A 12343-nucleotide genomic window follows, 5' to 3' on the forward strand; every position below is an offset into this window, starting at 1 on the left:
CTTTTTTGTTTACAAAAGTTTATTTGAAAGACACATAATAAAACGGTTGCAGAGTACATCAATATGGTTTAACATGTGTGGGAAATAATTGTAGAATATACAAAGTTGGGTAATTAATGAATAGAATACACTGAAGACGTTGTATAAAGATGTAAGGGAAATATAATACAAAGCTGATATAGTAGGATGGGTTACATTATTTAATCATTAGAGTATAGAGAATATGTTATCATAAAAATCAACGATATAGTAGAATGAATTTTTAGTAGGGTGTGAAAAATTATATGCGTTGAAGGTCTGATAAGGACCAAAATTTCCACTTCTCATTATAGATATGCATAGTGTCAAATAGGGTATGATGAATTCTTTCGGAAAGTCTAAGTGATTCCATTCTAGATTCAACCTGGGGCCATGGTAGGTTTTGTGTTTTCCAGTTAAAGGCTATCATCCAGTGTATTGAGCTGATTAGAGAGTGGATTAATCTATTACAAGGAGTTGGGACATCTGGAACTGTAGCGTATAACAGGCATATTTGGGGGGATAGGGAAATTTTTTTCTTAAGAGGGTTTTCTAGTATGTTGATTAACTTATCCCATATTGGTTTCAAATATTCACAATCCCAAAAGATGTGGATATAGCTGCCCTCCAAGAGACAACCTCTGAAACAGTTCGGGGAGGTTGAGGGGTAGAAGGAATGTATCCTAGATGGAGTCATGTACCACCTGATGTGAAGTTTTATTGGGGATTCTCTAAATGCAGCAGCGCAATTACTTTTGCGGAGGTTTTTAATCATCTTGGTCCACGAGTCCATTGGGAATGAGCTACCAATCTCTGCTTCCCATCTAATCATGGGGCCTGTTTTTTCGGGTTGGAGAAGGTTATTGAGATTGCTATAGAGGAAGGATATCAGTCCCTTGTCTCTAGGTGAAGAGATACAGATGTGTTCGAATAAAGTACTAGGGGGATTAACAGATAATGAGTAGTATGTAGAGTAGAACTCGCGGATCAAGGTGTACTGGTGATATTCCGAAGGGGGGAAATTAAATCTGGATTGTAATGAGGCGAAAGATGGAAATTTAGAGTTGAGTGTGATAGACTTTAAAGTGGTAAGATTGTTTTTGATCCAGTTGTAAAAGGGTGTGTGATCAAGTAAAGCAAGCGGGAATCTGGGGTCTCCCAAGAATGAGGCTAATGGAGGGGTTGCAGAGAGGAGTTTAAAGTTATCTTTGATTCTATTCCAAAGGAGTATAAGTTGGGCAATTAAAGTGTTTTTTTTATTAAGAATATGGTGTATTTTTGTGTTGGACCACAAAATTCCTCTGATATTCAAAGGATGAATAGAGGTGGATTCAAAGGTCAACCAGGAGACATTTGTATCAGGGGAAGACCACTGAGCCATTTGTACTAATTTGGTTGCTAAGAAATAAAGCCAAAGGTTGGGAAGTCCCAGCCCACCCCTATCTTGTGGTCTATGCATAAGATTGTAACTACATCTGGGTTTTTTGTTGTTCCAAATAAATCTATTAATTTCACGTTGTAGGGTTTCCAGTTTTGTTTTGGGTACATTAATGGGAAGAGCTCTAAAATAGTATAATAGTTTTGGAAGGATAGTCATCTTAAAGGCACAAATCCTTCCGAGGAAGGAAATATGGTAAGAGGACCAGGTTTTTAACAGTGAATTGATTCGTGAGAAAAGGGGAAGGTAGTTGCTTTTATATAATAGGTTGTGGGATGTTGTGATATTAACTCCTAAGTATTTAAAGGAGTGTGAGGACCAAAGGAAGTTGAAGTTTTTCTTCAGAAGTGAGGTTAAGTTTGGAGGGCTGTTTATAGGTAGAATGGAGCATTTGTTAGTGTTAATAAAAAGACCAGAAAGTTTATGGAATGAATGGAGATCTGAGAGGAGGTTGGGTATTGAGATTAGTGGGTCTGTTAAAAATAGAAGTGCATCGTCAGCATAAAGACTGAGTTTAAAGTCATATGGAACTTTTTGATAGCCTTTGATATTAGGGTTATTTCTGATGGCAACTGCAAGGGGCTCGATGGCTAAGGCAAAAAGGAGGGGGGAGAGAGGGCAGCCCTGTCTGGTTCCTCTGCTTAGGGGGAAGAAATCTGAGTTATTCCCTGGAATTCTAATTCTGGTTTGGGGTAAGTGGTAAAGAGCGTTAAATCCATGTATAAATTTTTCTGATATGCCGTATTTAGGTAAAAGGTGATTTAAGTAGGACCAATTAACGCTATCGAAGGCCTTGTGGATGTCAAGGCTAAGCAGATAGAGGGGGCGAGAATGGAGGTTGGCATCTTGAACAATGTTTGTGACAAGTCTAATGTTATTGACTAGTTGTCTGCCTGGGATAAAGCCCGTTTGATCCGTATGGATCAGGGATGTGATAACCGTAGCAAGCCTGTTTGCCAGCAATCTGCCAAATAACTTGAGGTCGTTGTTGAGGACTGAAATAGGGCGAAAATTTTGGGGAAGGGAGTGGTCCTTTTCAGGTTTAGGGATTAATGATAGGTTAGCCAGAAGCATATCTTCTGGGAAGTGACCACCTGATAGGATATAATTGAACATTTTGGTGAGGCTGGGAGTCAGTAATGAGGCAAATTTTTTATAGTATGATGTGGTGAAGCCATCTGGGCCTGGTGCTGTCGATGTTTTGAGGGATTTTATAATGTTGAGAATTTCACTGTCTGTGCATGGGTCGTTCAGCAAAGAGGCCTGGAGTTGGGTAAGCTTAGGGAGTTGAAGGGAGTTTAACCAGTCTAACGTGGTGGGAGGTGGGTGTGTTTGGGGGCCAGAAAGGAGGTTTTTATAGAACGAGGTGAAAATTTTTAGGACATCTTTGGGGTGCGTTACGATATTGCCTTTCTGGTTTCGCAGTTTATAAACGTGTGGGGGTTTAGTGTCTTGATTTAGTTTCCTGGCAAACATTGATGAGGAAGAGTTACCATGCAGTAGGAATTTGGCTTTGGAAAATCTGAGGGATTTCTCTGTGTCTTCAGAAAGTAAAGTGTTTAGGGTTTTACGTTTTATTTGAATGAGATTTACTATATCTGGGGTAATATTGTAGTTTAATTTAATATATAGATCATGCAGTTCTTTGGTAAGACATTTAATTTCCGTCAGTTTAGATTTATTTCTGGCTGCGGCAATGTTAATCAGATGACCTCTCAAAACAGCTTTGTGGGCTGCCCAGACTGAGGTAGGGAGAACCTCCTCTGAGGTGTTTGTGTGGAAGTATTCTTCTATATGGGTATTTATTTGTTGGACAGTGGAAGGGTTAGATAGGAGTGAATCATTGAGGCGCCAATTAAAGGGGGTGGGAGTCATGCCGATATGGGAGGTATCAAACTCTACTATGTTGTGATCTGACCATGGGCATGGGTGTATGTCTGTATTAGAAGAATTTGCTAAAAGGATTGGTGTGCAGAAAATATAGTCTAACCTGGCAAAACAACCGTGGGGGTGGGAATAGTGGGTATATGCCCTGATACCAATATTATGGGCTCTCCAGGAATCAATTAGCTGCAGTTTGCTAAGAGAGCGGTTTATAGTTTTACTAAAAGCTTTGGAGGAGGGGGCCACTTTACTTCTATCAAGAGCAGGGTGTGCAGAAAGGTTGAAGTCGCCTCCAATTATCAAATGAGGTGAAATATATTGTTCTAGTACATTGAAGAATTTAGTGAAGAATGTTGTCTGGGCCTCGTTTGGGGCGTATATAGAAGCTATAGTGATATTTTTTCTATTTATACTGCCCTTCAATATGATGAATCTACTGTCTATATCTTTGTAGATAGAATGGGGTTCAAAAATTATGGAATTTTTAATAAAAACAGCGACACCACGAGATTTGTTGGAGAATGTAGTGTAGTGGAATTGGTTGAATGATTTGTCAAAATATTGTGGGTGATTGGAAGTAGAAAAGTGGGTCTCTTGCATTAGTATTATGTCTGCACCCAATCTTTTGTATTGTTTGAATGCCTTTTTATGTTTATTGGGAGAATTAAGGCCTTGGACATTATGGGAGAATACTTTAAGACCCATATTTATTGAGGATGATAATTCTAATTATATAGATGAGGATCGGTATATACCAAAATAGGGGAGGGAGCACTAGTGGGATGATGTTGAAGTAATAGGTTATACGTGATTTCATAAATCGAAATGAGATCAATAGCTTTGTATTAAAACTTGAATTCAGTATATTATTACAATGAATAATGGTTGTTAAACAATTGGAATTACCCAAAATTGAATGGTCCGCAATAAAAAGTCTTCCAAAAAATATAATATTTGCATAAATTGCCATAAGGGCTAAAATACCAACTATTAAAATAACAAAGAAAAGGGGACTGAAGGACTTAAAGTCGTTCAGCCTTGTAAATTTTTTCAAAGGACTGGATCGTCCAAATTCCGCCAGCAGGGGGTGCAGCACCCCACTAGGGGAAGGTAGGGCCGCAGGCCCCTCTGGCAGAATGGGGGTCAAACTAGCGACGGCGGATAGGCCAGGCAATTTGTAGAGTAAAAACTAGGTATGAAACCAAAAAAGGAGATTAGTGCATGGTAAGAACACTATATAAATAACATTAGCGTATCCCTAAATGGTATAAATCCTCAAGAAGTAAACGAGGAGAGCATTTTTATAATAGGTTATATCTCTCTACCATTACCCTCCTTTATCTGGGTTAGAGAATCACATCAATAATGTCTAATCTTAAGTAGAGAGAGTGAATATAAGAGCAGGATACCTAAATAGGTGAAAGAAAAAACCAAAGGAAAGAACCTAAACATTATATAAAAAAAATGAGAACATAGGAACATGGGAGCTTCCCTTCCCAGCCCCACCACCCCCCGCTGTATCCTCTTACAAACTTATTCCTCCTAAAAAAAAGAGTCCATGAAAAAATTAGGACGAAAAAACAAAAATAGTAGTATTCGTCTGGGTAGGAGCTTGAATAAGTGGTCTGCTCCAAAGTTCTGAACCAGAGTTGATTGTAGCATCCGTAGCATATACAGTAAGCATGAGGGTTTACACTTCGCTGGGGAGTTAGACAGGGGAGAAGGGCCGAAGCTGAGGTTAGAAAACCATCCTGTGAAAGTGACCGCTAAGTCGCAAGCTTGGTTGCTGTATAAACAGATCAGGCGACACGATCTTGGGGGGAGTGTTGTTGCCATCTTCTTTGATCTCTTGGGATGCGTCTGGTAGAAGGAGTGGACCATATAGGTGAGGATCTAGGAGTGGCGGGTAAACGCTGTGATGGTTGTGGGTCTAGCAGTCCTAGTTTAATGAGTAAATCTTTTCCTTCAATGACATTGTAGACCGTGTAGGAATTGCCATTATGGGTTAATGACAATTTGAACGGGAATCCCCATCTGTACTTGATTCTGGCTGATTGAAGGACATTTGTGACTTCTTTCATTCTGCGTCTTCGGTCCAAAGTCGCAGGGGGGATATCAGGGAAAATCTGCAGCCTTGTTCCATCTAATTCTATGGATGGGGAATTCCTGGCAGCACGCATTACATCTTCTTTGGTGAGAAAGTCCTTCATACACATTATTATATCTCTTGGAGGTTTATCTGCTGTAGGTTTTGGGCGCAGAGCCCTGTGCATTCTATCACATGCAAAAGCAGAGAGAGGTTTGTCTGGTACGAGATCATGGAAAAGCTTTGTAATGACTTTATTTATGTCTGTGACTGACTCTGGAACACCACGCACTCTTATATTGTTTCGTCTGTTCCTATTATCGAGATCTTCGATGTGAGCCTGCATGAAAGAAAAACTGTCTGCCAATGTTTCATAGTCTTTTCTGAGGTCATTATGTGCAATGGCTAGTTCATCATGTTTGGCTTCTAATAGGTCTGTGCGGCCTCCTATGCTGGCAATCTCCTGTGAGAGAGCAGTGGTAGACTTGTGAATCTCCCTTTCTAGTTTGTCCACAAATCTATCATAGATTGCAGAGAGGCTTGCATCTAGGTCTGCTTTGGAAAGGGGCTGAGGGTACTCACTGTCTTTAGTTGTATGCTCCGGACCGCTGGAGGCCGCATGGTGGCCGGCGCCATTTTGGGTCATCCTCCTCTCCATACTAATGAGGTAGTTTGTGAGGGTATGTTGGGAGCGGTTCTGTCGCTCCTTTTTGCCGGATGGCATGCACAGATTGATCCCGCGGGGGTGATCGGTCAGATGGTGGTGTTTTTAGCTGAGAATAGCCCCGGGTATCGTGCCTGGCCTGCCTCGTCAGACGGAGCTCAGCTCAGCAGCGTCCGTCCCGCATCGCGCCGCGCATGCGCCCCCCAATAGGCCTACTTTCATTGCCTAAGTACTAACTTCACATCTATAAATGACTTTAGATATTTCAAAATACACAATCTGCTGTACAAATCCCAATAAATGTATTATCTTCTCGGTTTGCAATATTAAGCTTAGCCATGCAGACAGAACTGACAACTTGGTCTGTGTAATAGTTGCTTTTTTATTCTTTCTGTCACTTTTTTGGGAAAAAGGCAATTAGTTCTGTAGGAAAAGCTTGGGTGTCCTCCAGGGACTGTTCCCTAATAAGCTTTGTCTTCGCTAAGTTATTGCTTCGAGCTGTTACATCACTTTGCTCTTGACATTGCTCTTCACACTCAAATGTACAGTAATTTTCAATTAGTTGATTAACATGTGGCGTTAGTGTGTGTGTGTTCTAATTACAAGAGAAGAAATACAAATTGATAATAATCTCTTAATAATACTTAACTTTTGATAGTGTGCAACTTATTCATTCCAAAAAATATACATTATTTTTTTTTTATTATTTATTAGGTTCTGTCATTACTAATGACTACAAGGATGAAAACTTTGACAAGTGTTTCAAAAAAAGGTGAGATGCAATGAAGGAGTGTTATAAAAATTGAAGTTAATAAATGTACTTTATTTTAAACTATAACTTAAAATTGTAAAAAAAAATAAAATTAGAAATGTTTATAAATTGATTTTGCTTGAATAATAAACACATTTCCCTTTGCTTTCACTGCAAGCACTAATTTCATTGTCTGGATAATCCACACTTGTTGATCAATTTACAGAATGTATATTACTATTTGTAAATAAATAAGTGAAGAAAAGGTAAAGTAGAACTCTAGGATTACTATGGTTATTTAAATAGGTAAAGAAAAGATAATGTAGAACTCTAGGCTAAACCTAATTTTAAATCTACTCCTACCCCCATTTTAAGTCCTACACTAACTAGCCTGTAGAGGAATGATGTGTATACTTACTTATTCTCATGACGCTCCAGTCCAGTCACGTGAGCGGCTCCCGGCCCTGGCTTCATGGGAGAAGAGGGACAGCTGACAACAGATGCCTCAGTAAGCCTATGGATGACATCACCACACAGGCATTGCAGTCATCATTGTCAGCGATATCTCCTCTCCCCTAAAGCCGGTGTCTTGCCGAGAATGTTCCCTCGGCGGATAAGTTCCCCCCTGTACTGCGCAGGCGCAGCGCCTGCGCAGTACATACTACTCTCAGCCGCCGGAGATAGCCGAAGCTCAAATGCTTCAATCAGCTGTACACGGCGCCTGCGCTCTGGGTCCAGGTTCCTTCCCCACCATCCAAGTGGACCTAGAGGGGGAATCTAAAAGTGCCGAACGCAGCGAGGCCGTGCCCGAAGCGTGGCGAGCGAAGCGAGCCCGCGCGGGGCCCTCTTACAGGCGCCGTGTACAGCTGATTTTCAGCTGTTCTGCTTCGGCTATTTCCGCCGATACCTACTGAGCAGGCGCAGTAGAGGAGGGAACTTATACGCCGAGCGGAACTTTCTCGGCAGAACACCGGCACTGGGAGCCAATCACATGACCAGACTGGAACACCCTTAAAGAAGAAGTAAGTATAGACATCTTTCCTCTACAGGCTAGTTATTATAGGAATGGGTGGGAGCAGGTTTAAGATTAGATACAGTAGGTTTAGCCCAGAATTCTACTTCAACTCTAAATAATTTCCAGAATAAGAAACAAAATAAAACTAGCTATATGCCAATGAGACAAGTATGCATATCAAGAAAGTCAAAGCAATGTAGAAAATCTTTACATGAGTACCTGGTCTGGGTTAAGGACTCAAAATACTGAAGCCATTGTATGATCATGACATCCTAAGCAATGATGTGCAGCTGCTCCTGGAGCAGTGATATTTGTTTATGATAGCTAGTGCTTTAGCAAACACTTTTTTTAAATAAGTGAAAACAAGTGCAATAAGGGCAAAAAGTGCAATTCATGCGAATCACACAACACATGTGATGTGCATACATCCAAAAATTGTATAATAAAGTGCAATAATTGATACAGTTTGAAATGAAATAAATCATAACATATGTGCAATGTAATATCACAAGTGCAAACCATGTGCAAACAGAAAGAAAAAGAAAAGGTTATATGCAGCTGATTTTTATCAGAAGGAGTCCCATGAAGAGGGGGTGCATTGAAAATGATGATTAAATGCTTAGCAGTGTGATACCCATCACCACAAATAAAATGAAGGCTTACCATAAAGCCAGCGACCCCCCTTATTCAGAGAGGTCACAAAGCGCTTTGTTGGATCTGTGATCCACAAAAAAAATGTACTGACATCTCTCCCCAGTAACCTCAGAAGATACACACCAGGAACTTCACCGCAGGGCGTGGTGTTTTAAAAAATCCACAGAGCCGAAGTATATAGAGAGACAATAAGACTCCACATAGTATAATATTGTCTCTTATTGCAGTTTATTAGCAGCAGTGCATATACACAGGATATCAAAAGTTCAAGCTGAGAGCATATCTCAATCCAAACACTTCCTTAAAACTTCCTTAAAAATCCAGACGGCAATCGCATATGCGCAGTAGCATGTGTACATGTCTGTCCCTAATTATATAATACCTAATAAATATATTGACTTTAACATTAAAGGTCATTTAAATATTTTTTATATAACAGCAGTGCATATGGGTCTCATTCACACCAACAAGAATGTAAATTAGCTCCCAGCAGCTGTGCAACTTTTCTGCTATATTCTGGCTACCATTGCAACAACGTGCCTCATTGTAACAAAGCTACTTAAAGACCAACTCCAGGTGTAGTCAGGTGTAATTAGGCCTAGGTCCCTTTAAGGGTTTCCTTTCTTTCTTTGGAGGGCTTCTGGGAGTCCTGTTATTAGGTGGGTGGGCCTGGGGCTCTGGGTCTTGCTGACCAGAAAGACCTGCTGGAGGTTCTTTCTCCTCCATTAGGGGAGGGGCTGTGGAGGGGTTCCCCACACTGACCAGCTAGGAGGGATAAGGTGATTCCCATCTGGAGATGGGGCATATTTCCACAAGGAAAGTAAACAAGGAGTTGGTGTTCCCCTTGGCTCTCCCCTCTGGGATTCAACACAATCTGGTGCAGCTGTGCATGATCGCCAATCAGCTTCTAGCTTCAGCTTGTTCAATTAGGCTTTGATAAAAAAAAAACTAGAAGTGCATTGCAAGATCTGGCATCCATGTGAACATTTGCGTGAGAGGTTCCTATTTACAAGCAATACCTGAAAGGTTAGATTAGAGGAGTGTTTCCTAGTGCAACCTGGCTGTTAAGTCTTGGAAGTTGGCACTTTGACTAAGTGTGCGAGTACTAACAAGAGAGAGGGGGTTAACCACACAAGACCAGGGGGATGGGAAACATAGGCCTCTGGCCACCATCCATGCAAAGGACAGTATGTGTGTATGGGGTGGTCTGTACAGATGGTGAAGCTCTGTAATATACATTTTGTGGGATGGAGTCTGACTGCATCAGATGGCCATGTGTGAGCGATCTGCCCCCACCCAATATTAAAAAGATACCCCATGCAAAATGAAAAAAAAAATACTCGCTCTGTATTCTGAGCTGCCCCTTTCAGTACTTCTTTGTCACAAGATGTCTTCAGTCATCTGAATTTAATGACACCCAGGGTCAACTGACATACTATGGGTTAAAAGATAAGTAGCAGGTTACACCCGTATTTACCAAAGATCATATGCCTGCACCCCTCACCCACTGTCACAATTTAAAAATAGTACACCTGAGTTTTGTGAATGAATGAACTACAACTACCATCTTCCATTGTGGCAGATGGCTTGAAGTTCACAGTGAACTGTCGTAGTTTATTGATCTCCATGATCTCCAGGACATATGGGCAGACAGCTATATTGAGAGCCTGCAGGAGCCTGGCATTTTATGCCCGTGATCTGCTGTTCCTGGGTGCAGTGCTCTGCAGGCTTTAGAAGAAAAAAGAAATGCACATTTTTTACCTGCAAAAATACAATATGTATTTTCTTCTTTTTTTTTTTGAGTACAGTATGTGCATATATTATTATTTTTTATTTGGGAGCCTGTAAAGCATTGCATCAGCAATCAGTTGATCGCTGGTGCCATGCAGGTCTCCAGCAGATTTGCCAGTGTATATGCTTCCCCGTATATCCTGTACAGGCAAGCAAATACAATGTCAGAGGAAGAGAGAATAAACTACCATGGCGCTCCACAGTGCTGTGGTAGTTCATTGGAAACTACAAGCCAACAGCCGCAAAGGCTGTCGAACATCGCAGTTTTTCCATTCACACTAAACTGTGAATGAATGACATGGCCGGGTGGGCAGAGCCCTGCATGGCCACATTTGTTGCAGAGTGTGACAGCTAGCGGGAGGGGGGAAGAAACCCCTGCTAGCTGTCAGAACGGGGGATCAGATGGAGCGGGGGGCCAGTGCCTGTAACATGTTACATGTTATACCCTGAATATGGGTGTAACATGTACAGAAGGTGAATTTATCCTTTAAGGGAAGTACCTTTCTTTCACAGTGTACTGATGAAGCAAGCCATATTGATAACCCATTAGGACTGCTCTCTTCATCAGTAAGCTCTGCCAAGCCCTGAGAAAAGGCAAAGAAGATCCTATGGCATCACATGACTTGTCTGAAGAGATCTGGAAAAAGGTATGTATAGAAAAATATAAAGCAAAAATGCAGCTGGGGGAGTCAGTTTGGTGGTGGAATATAGAGCCTAGAGCTGGCCTTAATGGACAAGTGATTAAAGCGGTAGTAAATCGCAAAAACAACAACAAAAAAATTGATACTGGCAGTTTAAGTTACAATATGCTAGCATGCATCGCATACTTACCTGAAAACAAAGCCCTCCAGCGGAGTGCTGTCCGTGGTTCTGTCTTCACCCAGTCTTCCTTATGGGTTTGTAGGCTTCGGGTATGCCATTCCTTCAGAGCACGTGTTCCGGTGATGTCACCGGGTGCATCTAAAGTAAATATCTCCAAATATCTGCACGTTTAAGAGATATTAACTCTACCTATAGGTAAGCCTTATTATAGGCTTACCTATAGGTAAAAAATCATACATGGGAGTTGAGTCCTACTTTAAGGTGCAGTCTGAACACTGCATACCACTTTACTACTTTCTCTTTTATATGCTATACTGGTGAAGTGAACACTTTGCCTAGCTACTTGTGTCTGTAACTGCATATACTAACCTTTACTAGGGATGAACAGAAGAAATCTGGGATTGGTTCATGGGACATTTGCTGATGTTCTGAATGTTATTCTAAACCCCATTGAAGTTAATAGGAGCTAAATCTTTAAATCAGTTCTGACCATTTTCAAGGGTTTCTCAAACACATGGTATGACAGGACTGGGCCTGAGCTCATTCAGCTGGTCTTTTTTTTTTTTTTTTTGTTCAAGAGAGACATACAGCAACAGCTCCTTCCTACACCTTCCTCCTATCTCTTCTTTCTGTTCTATCTTTTCTGTTTGCAACATGTCTGGGTTATCAGCATATAAAAGGATGAGCAAGAACGAGCTGACTGTTGAGTGCACAGGAAGAGGAATTGACGTCGGTGGCAAAAATCGTGAAGGCTTGATACATGCCCTACAAGAGTTTGATATCCGTGCAGACCAGAACCTGGGGGAAACTGGACCAGAAAGGGTTTCCGCTACTCCAGAGCCCAGTGGTTCAGAGGTGGCCTCACCAGAGGGGCAAGCAGAGACTGACACTGGAATACCACGGATTGTTACCTCCAAGCCACCACAAGAGCAGGCCAACTTCAGATTGCCTGAAACCATCATAGACTCTCTTCAAATGCAAGAAACTCTACAAAACCTCAGGGAGACTGATCCTGTGGTGTACCTGCAGTTTCTGAAACGCCAGGCTGAGAGAGAGGCTGCGGAACGCAGGGCTGAGCGAGAGGAACGCCAGGCTGAGAGGGAGGCTGATCGTCGGCACGAATTGGAGATGGCTAGGCTCCAGCAGCAGCGACAGGCTCAGAACCTCGGATCCCTAGAGCACAGGGATGCCTCTCTGCCAGTGACCCCAGCAGCCAAATT

Source organism: Aquarana catesbeiana, linkage group LG04, assembly GCF_042186555.1.
Source record: "Aquarana catesbeiana isolate 2022-GZ linkage group LG04, ASM4218655v1, whole genome shotgun sequence".
Classification (NCBI taxonomy): Eukaryota; Metazoa; Chordata; class Amphibia; order Anura; family Ranidae; genus Aquarana; species Aquarana catesbeiana.